Here is a 12,387-nt window from a genome sequence, read left to right on the forward strand (position 1 = left end):
AGGTCTATGTCAATAAATATGGAATGAGACTGCATGGCCCAGAAAGCCGGGGTGGGGGTGGGAGTCAGTGTATAAACTTAAAACGGAGATGAAAGTTACAAGAGAACATGGACGTTTCAAACCATTGCATTAATTCTTCATGGGAAAAAAAAAAAAACATTTGCTTAAAAGCTTACAGGGAATAAAGAAATAAAGTGGATTTTACAGCATAGAGATTTGCATTCTAATGCTGTGTTGAATGAGAGAAGGCTCACTTACAGTAAAGTGTCAAGCTCACTCAGAAATGCAGAGATTACATTTGGCTGACTATAGTAAGTGGTCATTAAAAAACAGTTATAAGTTTTTATGCTGACTTGCCTCCTTCTATTTATTATTTTTATTCCTGTTCGACAATCTCTGAGGTCTTAAAGTATTTGAGTGGAATGCATCTTAGCAAGCATTGGTTTACTGCCTTGTAGGCAATTAATTAGCAATCAGATTGAAATCTCCCAGCCTGTTAAGTATATTGCTACATAGTTAGTTTATTGATTTTTATACAATATTAGATTTTTATAGCTCACCTTACAAAATTCCAGTGAGGCAACACAGTGGCACAGCATTAATCATTGACAAATCTTGCAATTTCTCTATAAAGAAAGATTTTGTTAGCTTTGAACAACGGGCCTTGGATTACCATTTTCTGGTAGACTTAAAATGAAGGTAGAAAGGCGATTGAACCCAGCAGCTTCCCAAAGGCTGTAAAATATCTTTTGTAAAATAAAGCTCCATCGCAGATGGATTTCAAATCTGTTTTACATCCCTCTATTATCACTGTTCTGTTTAGACTGCAGACTTCAGAAAATTAAGGACTGCACTGCTTAGGAGTAAATTTTTTTCCAAAAGATTATGGTGATGATGATGATTCCAGCTGCTGTGGCATTAATTATTATTGCAAACAGAAAACCAAATTAAATAGAAAAATCACATTGCCCCCCAAATTATCGTAAATATATCATTGAATTCATTCCATTCCATGCAGAAGAAAGTTACCGTATATATAAAACACATTATGTGGATGTGGGTGCGGCAAGAAATATCACCTGAATTTTGGAGAAAAGGAAAGTAAGGCTAATAAGAAGAATTAATGTAACAGGGTAGCAAGACCACTGAACAGGAGTACTCTACACTAGAAACTACTGCTGAAGATGCTAATTGAATGTTTATTAATCCCATTGATTTTTCTGGGAGAGAATTAAAGGTGTTGACTTAAGATCTTAAACAGGGAGAAGGACCTCTCCTCACATATATCTCCTGTGCTTATGCAAAGCCTTTTCAGACAGACAGCAGGGCTCTGAAACAGTAAGAGAATATGCATTTTCACTGTGAAATTAAATAATAACAAAATTAGAGCTGCTAAATTTTGACTAATGTTTCCTTTCCCAGCAACTCTTCAATGGTTTTCTCACATTTTTCAGGATAGTACTATAGATAGATAGATAGATAGATAGATAGATAGATAGATAGATACAGAAAAGTATATATAAATATTTCTGTAGAACAGTAAACTCTAAACACAGGTTAATGGATCTTACATGAATAGCTTCAAAACTTTACTGTGATATTTGGAAAGTTATTACCTCAAAGGAAGATAAGATTTTTAAAAATAAAATTCTAGGCAAAGACTGTAGTGGCTAAAGGATCAGGCTAGAAACTGGAAGACCGGGAGTTCTAGTCCCACCTTAGGTACAAAACCAGCTGCTGTCCTTGGGCCAGCCATTTTCTCTCAGCCCTAGGAAGGAGGCAATGCCAAACTACTTCTGAAAAGCTTTGCCAAGAAAACTGCAGGGACTTGTCCAGGCAGTCTCTGAGAACCGTACATGATTGAATGGATAAAATAATAATAATAATAATAATAATAATAATAATAATAATAATAATAATGGTTCTAGTTTTATCTTGATTCTATCCATTTAACTTCATTCAGGACTATTTTGTCCATTATGTATTCTTAAAGCTTAGACTTTTTATTATTTCGGTTATTAGTACCCACTGGAGCAGATACCCTGACTGTTTTTTATCTTTTTTGGAATGCTAGAGTTTTTGGAATGTTACTAAATATAGAAGCAGAATAACTGTGGTAGTCGGTAGTATTGCAGCTTTAATGAATGAACAGATTTGTAGCTTTGTAATCAATATCTCTGTTAGACCCAGCTGACTTGGTATCATTAAAAAATCTTAAATAGCTATGAGATTTGCCTCTGAAGTTGTACCATGAGATTATTTTACATATCATTATGTGAAGAAGAGGAAGAGGAAGAAGCTAGACTGTTGAAGGAGTAGGTGACATCCTGTAAAATGTAAGATAATCATTTCTGAATGGCATCTCTATGAATTTAATCAGCATTCCTAAGAAGTTTTTAGAATGCAAACCTACTGCAAATATATCACAGCAGTGATGACTTTATAGAGCATAACACTTCCAATGAGCATAACTGACATCAGCAGAGCTTGTTGCTCAGAGAGAGAGAGAGAGGTTTATTACAGACTGCCTGGCAGGGATTTCTATGAAGAAGATACAAGTTCTGGACATGAAGTTTATTACATACCTGTTAACTTGGTTCCTTTAGTTCCTGAATTATGCTTAACCAAAGAAATATATAACTGATTTATTGTCTTAACATTTGCTTACTAATGTTTGAACCCCACTGAGATAATAGAAAAGGAAATGCCTTATGAGGCAGGCTTGTTGTGCCTATAATTACTCATTTATTTAATGCCAGAGACCAAACCTGTACCACAAAGCAGGAGGGGGAGTTGAGTACCACTGTTTAATAAAGTAAAATAATATTGTCCTTTGTTTTTCCTCAAGCCAAAAGGTACGACCTGCCATGTCAGTGTTTCTCAACCTTGGCAGCTTTAAGATGGGTAGACTTCAACTCCCAGAATTCCCCAGCCAGCCATGATGTCCACCCATCTTAGAGCTGCCAAGGTTGAGAAACACTGTGCCAGGTAGTGTCCATTACACTATGAAAAGAGTTTTAATAGAGTGAAATCACTTTTACCATCTCAAATTATGGTTTACCCCCAAATACATATATTTAGGATAAAATATCCAAAATTTTGATATTTAGGGAAATAGTGCTAGTCACATTTGTTTGCTTTCATTAAAAAAAAAACAAAAAACAACTTCATGTTTTTTCTGTGTAGGTTTCCTTTATATTACTGTTATTAAGTATTTCAATAAATAATTACAGTCAGGACCAGAAATACTGGAACAAGGATAACTGTTTTGGCATTCACATTGAAGCTGAAAGGAAACACACCCAGATGGGAGCAAAGTCAGGACTTTCAGCTGTAATTCAAGGTGTTTGACAAAAGTGGGGCACTAACCATTCAGGAAGTACAGCCAGTGGCATAAACACACCCCCATCGTTGGTGGCTCATAAGTAATGGAACAAACCAACATCAGTACAAACATAAGGATCACCTTTAATACCTGGATGGAAATACTTTGCAGTCAATGACTGCCTGAACCCATAGACATGACCAAATGCTGAGTCTCCTCCCTCGAGATGCTTTGGCAGGCCTTTAGTGCAGCTGCCTTCAGCTGCTGCTTGTTTGCGGGTCTTTCTGCCTTCAGTCTTGTCTTCAGTAAGTGAAAAGCATGCTCTATTGGGTTGAGATCAGTTGACTAACTTGGCCATTGAAGAACATCCCACTTCTTTGCCTTGAGAAACTCTTGGGTAGCTTTTGCTGTATGTTTTGGGTCATTATCTATCTGCAATATGAAGTGGCATCCTATCAGTTTGGCAGTATTTGGCTGAACCTGAGAAGAAAGTATAGGCCTATACACTTCAGAATTCATCCTGCTGCTTGTATCAGCAGTCAGGTCACCAATAAACACCAGTGACCCGGTTCCATTGGCAGCCATACATGCCCATGCCATAACACTGCCTCCACCATGTTTGACAGATGATGTGGTATGCTTTGGATCATGAGCTATTCCTTTCCTTCTCCATACTTTTCTCTTCCCATCATTCTGGTGCAAGTTAATCTTGGTTTCATCTGTCCAAAGAATTTTATTCCAGAACTGGGCAGGCTTTTTTAGGTGTTTGCTGGCAAAGTCTAATCTGGCCTTTCTGTTCTTGAGCACTACCAGTGGTTTGCACCTTGTTGTGAAGCCTCTGTATTTACATTCTTAAAGACATCTCTTGACTCTAGATGTTGACAATGGCATGGCTACCTCCTCAAGAGGGTTCTTGACCTGGCTAGATGTTGTGAAAGGGTTCCTCTTCACCATGAGCAGAATTCTGTGGTCGGTCATCCACTTTAGTTGTCTTCTGTTGTCTTCCAGGCCTTTTGCTGTTGCTGAGCTTGCCAGTTAATTCTTTCTTTTTCAGGATGTTCCAAACTGTTGTATTGGCCACTCCCAGTGTTTTTGCTATCTCTCTGATGGGTTTATTTTGTTTTCTCAGCCTAATGATGACCTCCTTCATGTGCATGGACACTTCTTTGGACCTCATGTTGAGAGTTCCAGTGAACAGCTACCAAATGCAGATCTAACACTCAGAACCACCTCCAGGCCTTTTATCTGCTTGATTGGTCATGGGGTACCCAGGAAACAGGCCAGACCTGGCCATGCAGCTGCTTGTCAGCCATTCATTCCATTACTCATGAGCCACCAACGATGAGTATGTGTGTATACCACTGTCTGTACTTCCTGAATGGTTAGTGCCCCACTTTTGTCAAAACCCTTGAATTACAGCTGAAAGTCCTGACTTCGCTCCCATCTGGGAGTGTTTCCTTTCAACTTCAATGTGGCAGTGTATGGAGGCCAAATGACAAAACAGTTATCCTTGTTCAAATATTTCTTGTCCTGACTGTATATCTATGAATAACCCCAAAATGTGGGGATAATCAACACTGAGAGCAAATGGGAAAAATCCAAGCTGTTAGTTTCAGACTCTCTAAAATAAACAATTTCAACTTTTGTCATTTTAATGCCCTAGAAGAGGGAACCACAGAAGAAGTACATAGGGAGTAAATATATTAGCTATTTTAATTAATTTAAAGGTCATTATTTTTGTCCTTATGAGCCTCGTGTGGCACAGAGTGGTAGGCAGCAGTATTGCAACCAAAAGTCTCCCCACGACCCAAGTTCAACCCCAGCGGGAGCTGGATTCTCTCTCGGGTAGCAGGCTCAGGTCGACTCAGCCTTCCATCCTTCTGAGGTCGGTAAAATGAGCACCCAGCTTGCTGGGGAAGGTGACGACTGGGGAAGGCAATAGCAAACCACCCCACTATAGTATGCCAAGAAAACATTGTGAAAGTGGTGTCCCCCCAAAGGGTCAGACATGATTTAGTGCTTGCACAGGAGACTTTTCACCTTTCACCATTTTTGTCCTTGCCCATCCACTTTTGGGGAATGTATCCCTGGAAGTCACACAAAGGTTGTCTGCACCTGCATTAAGTTACATTCAGTCCATCAGCCCTTAAGTGGTCTCCTGCAGTGATGAGGGTATAGGACAGAGAGACACTCATCCGCAGACCTAGTGAGAGAAGACTGAAGATTGTATTAATGTCTTACAGTAGCCGGGGAGTGGAAATGTAAAGGGAAATGTAAAGTGATTACATCCTTCTTTGTTGTCACTGCTTTGGCTGCCAATAGGCTGTTGAGCCCAACTTCAGGTGTTGGTTTTAACTTTCAAAGCCCTAGTGGTTGCCAAGCGTGTACCTGCAGGATTCTCTCCCTCACGCAGGATTAATCCACCTGCTGTGTTAATCAGAAAAGGCCTGCTGAAGGTCCCCATCCGCGTAAAATGAAAAGAGTAAGAACTTGGAACTTTATTCTTCCCATATGAAAAATCTTGTTCCCTGCAGTACAGGGAGCCCCTGGTTTGTCTGCTTACACAATGCCATTCAAATAATACTGTTCAAATGGGCCTTTGGAGTACTTTATACTGGTTTGATGGATTGTATTGTTGCTATGTTGTACACCACCTTGAATTGTTTGAATTAAGATGGTACATAAATCTTGGTATAAATAACTGCATTAATAAAACAAAACAAAAAAACAAAAACAAAAAACAAACTGTGGACTGGGAAATGCTCAGCAAGGGGAGTGGTGGTGAGAATGGTGATCATGATGATTTTGCACCTAGAAGAGCAATTCAAATAAGCGGGGAGAGGCCATAAACTAGCGGTCGATCACAGGTTTTGCTCACTGTTACATAACTAATTCCAGTTTTAAAGTAGGTAACAGTCGTAATAATGGAAAGGATGGGGGGAAAAAAACCTACGCACCTGAGAGCCTAGAAATTTGTACTGATCAGAAGGGGCTACAGTGGACTAAATGTACTCACAATAAGAACTTGCTGAGTATTGGCAAATTCATATGCACAACTATGTTTTGTAGCTTACTCAGTGTCTGGTAGTGTTTTTTTTTTTTACCATGATTATACAGCTGTTGAACATGCCATATTTTTACCATGCTTGTTTAACTTCATTATGTAATCTAAAAATTGAAAAGTCTTCATCTGGAAGAACTCATTTTAAAATACTTTATGCTCTAAGGAACTGTGTAATCACATTGCATGCTGCCACTTCCCTCCTCCTCCTCCTCCTCTTTTTCTTATTCTTCTTCCTCCCCCCCCGTCCTCCTCCTCTTCTTTCAACCAGGCTCACCAATATAAAAGACTTTTTCATAAAATAGCCAAAATGCTATTCAAAATTTCAGAACTAGCACAATGTGGAGAGCTCAGTTCATAATCGGTGGAACTGGGATTTATTTATTTAATGACTTAAAATGAAAACTTCTCAATTAATTAATGCATGCTCATAGAACATAGTACAGCACAAGCATTTACAGACCTAAATTACTAAATATAATACTAAGGATGTCATTTCTCCATTACTGTGAAATGCTTAGTTGAAAATGGAATATAAACATATGTACTTTTACATACGTACTTTTAAAGAAAAAACTGTGTTTTATCAGCACTGATTTCCTTTAAACTTGATTTCAAGTTACACACAGTTGCTCTAAAATTTAACGCTTACTTTGTACATTATTGTATCTTTTAATCTTTTTAATTCATGTAAGCTTTTTTTATATTTGCATTTATTCAATTACATTGAGAAAATTTTTGGTTAATAAAACTTTAATACACTTTAATCTTTCCAAATTCATTAAATCACAAATGCATAATGCTATCAAATGTACATGTTACTGGACGAGATTCAAAATTTAATCTTTTGGCATTCTGCAATTATAAGGAATGCAAATCTCTGTAGGAATAAAACATCATTCTCAATCAGGTACAACACATTATCAGTCTGAGTGACCAAAATTTATCTATCTTTGCTTCCTACAGTGAGACAGGAAAACTAATTCACATTTTTAAATTATAATAATCAAGAACACTTTAGGACAGACAATTTCTTTAAAGGCCTTCGAGGAGATGAAAGACAAAGGGATTGTCTTGATAACAGGGTTGCTGAGAAGTTTATTTATAAATAAACTGAAATAAGTTCCACTTTCAAATTATAGTATGATAAAATATCCTTTGGTATGCATCAGTCATATATGAAAATAAAATGAAGTCGGCCACAATCCAGCAGAGTTCATAAAGTCTAAGCCCATAGAGTGGTATCCGAACCATGCAATCCTATGCCTGCTACTAAAATAGAAGTCACTGGACATTCAGTGAAGTTTTCTTCTAGACAGGTCCTTTTAAGAAGACATGCATAGGACTTAAGTCTCTTGTCAGTTGACACCTTATAAAAAGAATGACTTCTATCTTTCCACTCCCTCTTCAGTATGCTGCTATATGCCACATTAGGGAGAAATAGGAGAAACCTAGAAGCAAAATTAAGAATAAAAAGCTCTTTTTTCCTTTTCTTTTTTGTTTTGAAGTTGCTGGAAACTCATTTGAGAGAGAACAAAGTGGTTGAAAAGAGAAAGTTGTTATAATTGAATATATTCTGAAGCTGGTTAGCAATCTTATTTTGAATTTTGTGGCTTTTATAAACTTGAAGGATGAGATGAAATCTCTTCTGCTAACTAAAAGAATCCAGATTGTTGCTCATGTGTTCTCCTGTCTTTCTTTATGATAAAAGCGTGTTTAAAGAAAGCACTTTCAGAATGATAAGGCCTTTGGGCCAAATTGTGCTACAAGAAAGGCTAGAGTACTTTTGCCATGAGCCCCCTTCTTTAAGATTATCCTAGGTTGGTGAAAAAGCACTGGTAAGCACCTATTCACAGGGACCCCTTCCCTCCATTCCTTTCCTCTGCTGGTTCTATCTACCACCAAGTCTCAAGACCCAGAACCGTGCAACAGAAGGACCATCAGTACTCTTTTTCTCCTCCAATCCCCACACTATCTGTTGTCTGACTTTATATACTGAGTGACTTTTTAGAATCCTTTCCTTGGATCTTTTTTTTTTTTACTTTCTCTTTCCCCTATCTACAACTATATCTCCCCTTTTCTGTATTCTCTCCAGATTCCTAATCAATAAGGCTATGATGCATGCATCTCCCTCTACTCCCGCTTCTCCCAGTCTCCTGCTCTCTCACTTCCCCTTCCTCTGTATAGCGGCAAGGCTTATACAGCATCTGCATGCATCTGCTCTCTCCCCTAAACCCTGCATTGTGCATAATGTTCCATCATTAGCTTGCAGGGATTGCTCTGCCCTATTCTGCTTAAATGATGTTTCCCTGTGACGACTATTCTCTCTTCAGTACCATTCCCTCTTCACTGGTACTTCTCCCAAAGTTGTTCATGTATTCATTACTATTCCCTCAACACTTTTGTTTTAGAGGTTACTTCCCTATGGAATATTATTTCCTCAATGTTTACCACTTCCTTCCTCATTGCTGTTTCCCAGTGAGATTCTTTTTTTCCCCTCTTTTCTTTCTTAGTCAAATCTAAACCCTTTCTCTAAGGCATGTGTGGACACCATTTTTCGAGGTCCTACTCATTCTGCCATGTGCAAATTTAAATACTCTTTAGCTAAATGATCTTACTTGCATATTAAACCATACTGGACAGTCCCTCCATAGCATGATATCTTTGTGTATGGGTGAGTGTGTGTGTGCACACTAAATTGTGAATTGTTGTATTAATTGTCCCAAACCACACTTTGCAGAACAAAGCAGATTATTAAAGAAGAAAATAGCTGTTCTCTGTCATTTGCATTTCCCCAAAGATTCTGACAGGGGGTTTTTTTTGGTTGTGAAGGACACATCAAAATGGACACAAAATTCATATTTTGCAAGAAATAATTTTTAAGTATATGTATTATGAAGTAGATTTTTTAAAGTAACACAGTGGGACCAGAACCTATGAGTGACAGCATTTGACCATGTGGGCTTGGAAACTAAGTAGGGTCAAATGAGTACTTGGACTTCTATGAAAGATCAGGCATTTTGCTGGGAGGTTAAACCAGTCCTGTTGATGGATCTGCTTGTTTGGTCTTTATGGATTGAAAATGGATTGTTTTAGGCCCAGGTTTATGAATAATAATAATAATAATAATAATAGATTTGTAAGTACCTTGGCTCCCTTATATGCAGCAATGGCAATAGCTTTCCGGATGCCTGCACCTATGTCAACACCACCTGGATGAAATGGTGCCAGGTGACTGGAGTCCTGTGTGATTGTTGGATGCCCCTACACCTCAAGTCAAAGGTTTACAGAACAGTAGTGCGCCCAGTCACCCTCCACAGATTGGAGTGCTGGCCAGCGATAGCAAAGCACGAGCAGGCCCTGCATGTGATGGAAATACGAATGCTCGGATGGTGCCTTGGACTAATGTGATTTGACCATGCCATGAACGATGATGTCTGATGACAACTGGGAGTCGCACCAATCATGGCAAAACTGCAGGAAGGAAGGCTTAGATGGTATGGACACGTTGTACATGGCAAAGAAGACTCAGTGGCGAGAACATCCAAGTGCCTGGACCCTGGTGGCCAGCAGCCCTGTGGTAGACCCAAGAAATGGTGGATGGACCACATTAAGGAGAACATGGAATGCGTGAATGTCAGATGCCTTCGATCGAGTCAAATGGAGACGGATATGTTGACAAGCGGACCCTGCCATAGCGCGGGAAAAATGCTAAGAAGAAGAATAGATTTGTAATTATATTGTTTCCTTAATATGTTATTTTTGTTTTTGTCTGTAATCCTTTGTGCATTGCCCAGAGACACCGCTGTGAGATAAAATAGCCAGACTGGGAAATTTAAAAAAAAACAAAAAAACTTCCTATTTTTGCCAACATAGACATAATATGAATGTGTTAATGAAATTGATTTGAATGCTTTACTATTTAATAATAATAATAATAATAATAATAATAACAACAACAACAACAACAACATTGGCAAAAGTAATCCTGACTGAAAAGATGAATTTGTTGTATGTTTCTTGTGTTGAGACCCTGTGAAAGAGAAAGGAGAGAAAATTTCGATGCAGGGGACTCCATTACATAGCACAAAACTCAGATACATAGTACAAAAATGGGCTATGTAGTATACTCTAAGCTGTTTGGGCCAATTATCAGTTACAAACACACTGTAGGCAATGGCATTCATTTCTTCCATTCCCTCCCACCCTTTGAAATTGCTGTCTACTGACATCTAAATAACATTCAGAGTTTCTTCATCTTTTTTATGAATAAATGAATGAATTCTGTAATAACATATGAACAAACATATGGAGAATTATTTCTTGTGGAAATGAGGCCCTGTTTCTGTGGTTGGCCAGCTGTGGAATATGTCAAATTGCTTTAGAGACCATTTGGAATTGGCAAATAATAGTTTAGCAAACAGGATTAAAATACCTATCAAATGCCTGGCTTTCTTGTTCGTAGTAGAATGAACAAGATGCCAGAGAGTCCTAAGCATTAATATTGCTATTATCATTCTAAGGTTCAAGTTGGTATAGTCCCAAAGTTATAGATGGCTTATAAACTTGCATGAATTCATAGTATGAATGTGCTGCATTGAAAAATTCTTCATTTCTTTTTTTGAAGTTTTTCTTTAGTTTGATGGACAAAGCTGCTTCTTCCTTCCCTCCTTCCTTCCCTCCTTCCCTCCTTCCCTCCTTCCCTCCTTCCCTCCTTCCTTCCTTCCTTCCTTCCTTCCTTTTATTAAATAATATCACGTGAGTGCAAAACTCTTACACTTACCTTAATAACAAATTGATCAAGGAAAATGACGCCCCTTTTACATGCTCATTTCTTCAGTGGCCTCCAGCCTCTGTGATGCCCCAAATACTGTGCTGTGGCTTTTCAGAATAACTTATAGCCCTGTGCTCTCTTACCCAAGTCCTAACCAGATCCAACTCAGCTTAGTTTTTATAATCCAAGCTTGACCAAGAGCTATCTTCTGCTAATTGTAGGACAGGTAACTTCACCACTATCACTTTTGCTGCGAATTCCTACTGCTGCAGAAGAAAAGGAATGTTTATGATAAAACTGCTTCCACAATAGCTTTTCTGCTCTTTAAATGTATATTTTTCTTCACTACACATAAATACATTCACTTTGTGGGTAAGGGAAGCACAACTTTATTAGAGAGGTTTTTTTGATGTGAGTATATGTGTTCACTCTCACTGCCATTGATTGGGGGTTATTAGTTTTAGTTCTGTCTGCCATTAACACTGCTTTTCCCTTTGTGGCAATGGAATTTTCAAATAAAAGTCCACTAATTAACAGGAGCAACACAGGTTAATTAAGAAGACATTTCGCCAAATTGAAAGTGCCACTTAACTTGCTCCTCCACTACTATAATTGTTGGATATACCTATATTTTTCTATATACATTATTGTTCCCATTTTAAATTGGACTGAATTATGAGATCTAAGAATATATACATCTGAATAATAATAATAATAATAATAATAATAATAATAAACATTCAGATACTCTTTTATTTATGTTTTGGCTAATTCTTTTTCATTCCCTTGGTTTTAATTTTAATTTTATATTTTATGAGCACCTTAGAAGAGCAATTGAGTTCAGTCTGATACTTAGAAAACAATTACATTGTAAAGGTTAACGATTCAATCGTTTCAAAAAAATAGGACATTTATAGTCCATTTGACTATATTAATTGTTCTATTAAATAAGAAAGCTAAGATCGACATTTCTACTTTATGCCCCTGAGCCTCTTGTTTCCAATTATGCCAAGCTTCTGTATTATCTCCATTGGTGTCCTAACTGAAGTCTTGAGCATAAATATTTCTTCAACCCAAGTGTTATTTTGGTTGTGCATTTGGCCTGTCCATTGTGCTGTAGTTGTTCACTGTTGAAGGATTGAAATGTTAAGAACATTTAATTGGACAGCAATACGTAAAGTGCAGATGCTAAAGGTATGGCAGAAGATACCAATCCTTATTTATTTT

The sequence above is a fragment of the Candoia aspera genome, chromosome 5 (genome assembly GCF_035149785.1).
Source record: "Candoia aspera isolate rCanAsp1 chromosome 5, rCanAsp1.hap2, whole genome shotgun sequence".
Classification (NCBI taxonomy): Eukaryota; Metazoa; Chordata; class Lepidosauria; order Squamata; family Boidae; genus Candoia; species Candoia aspera.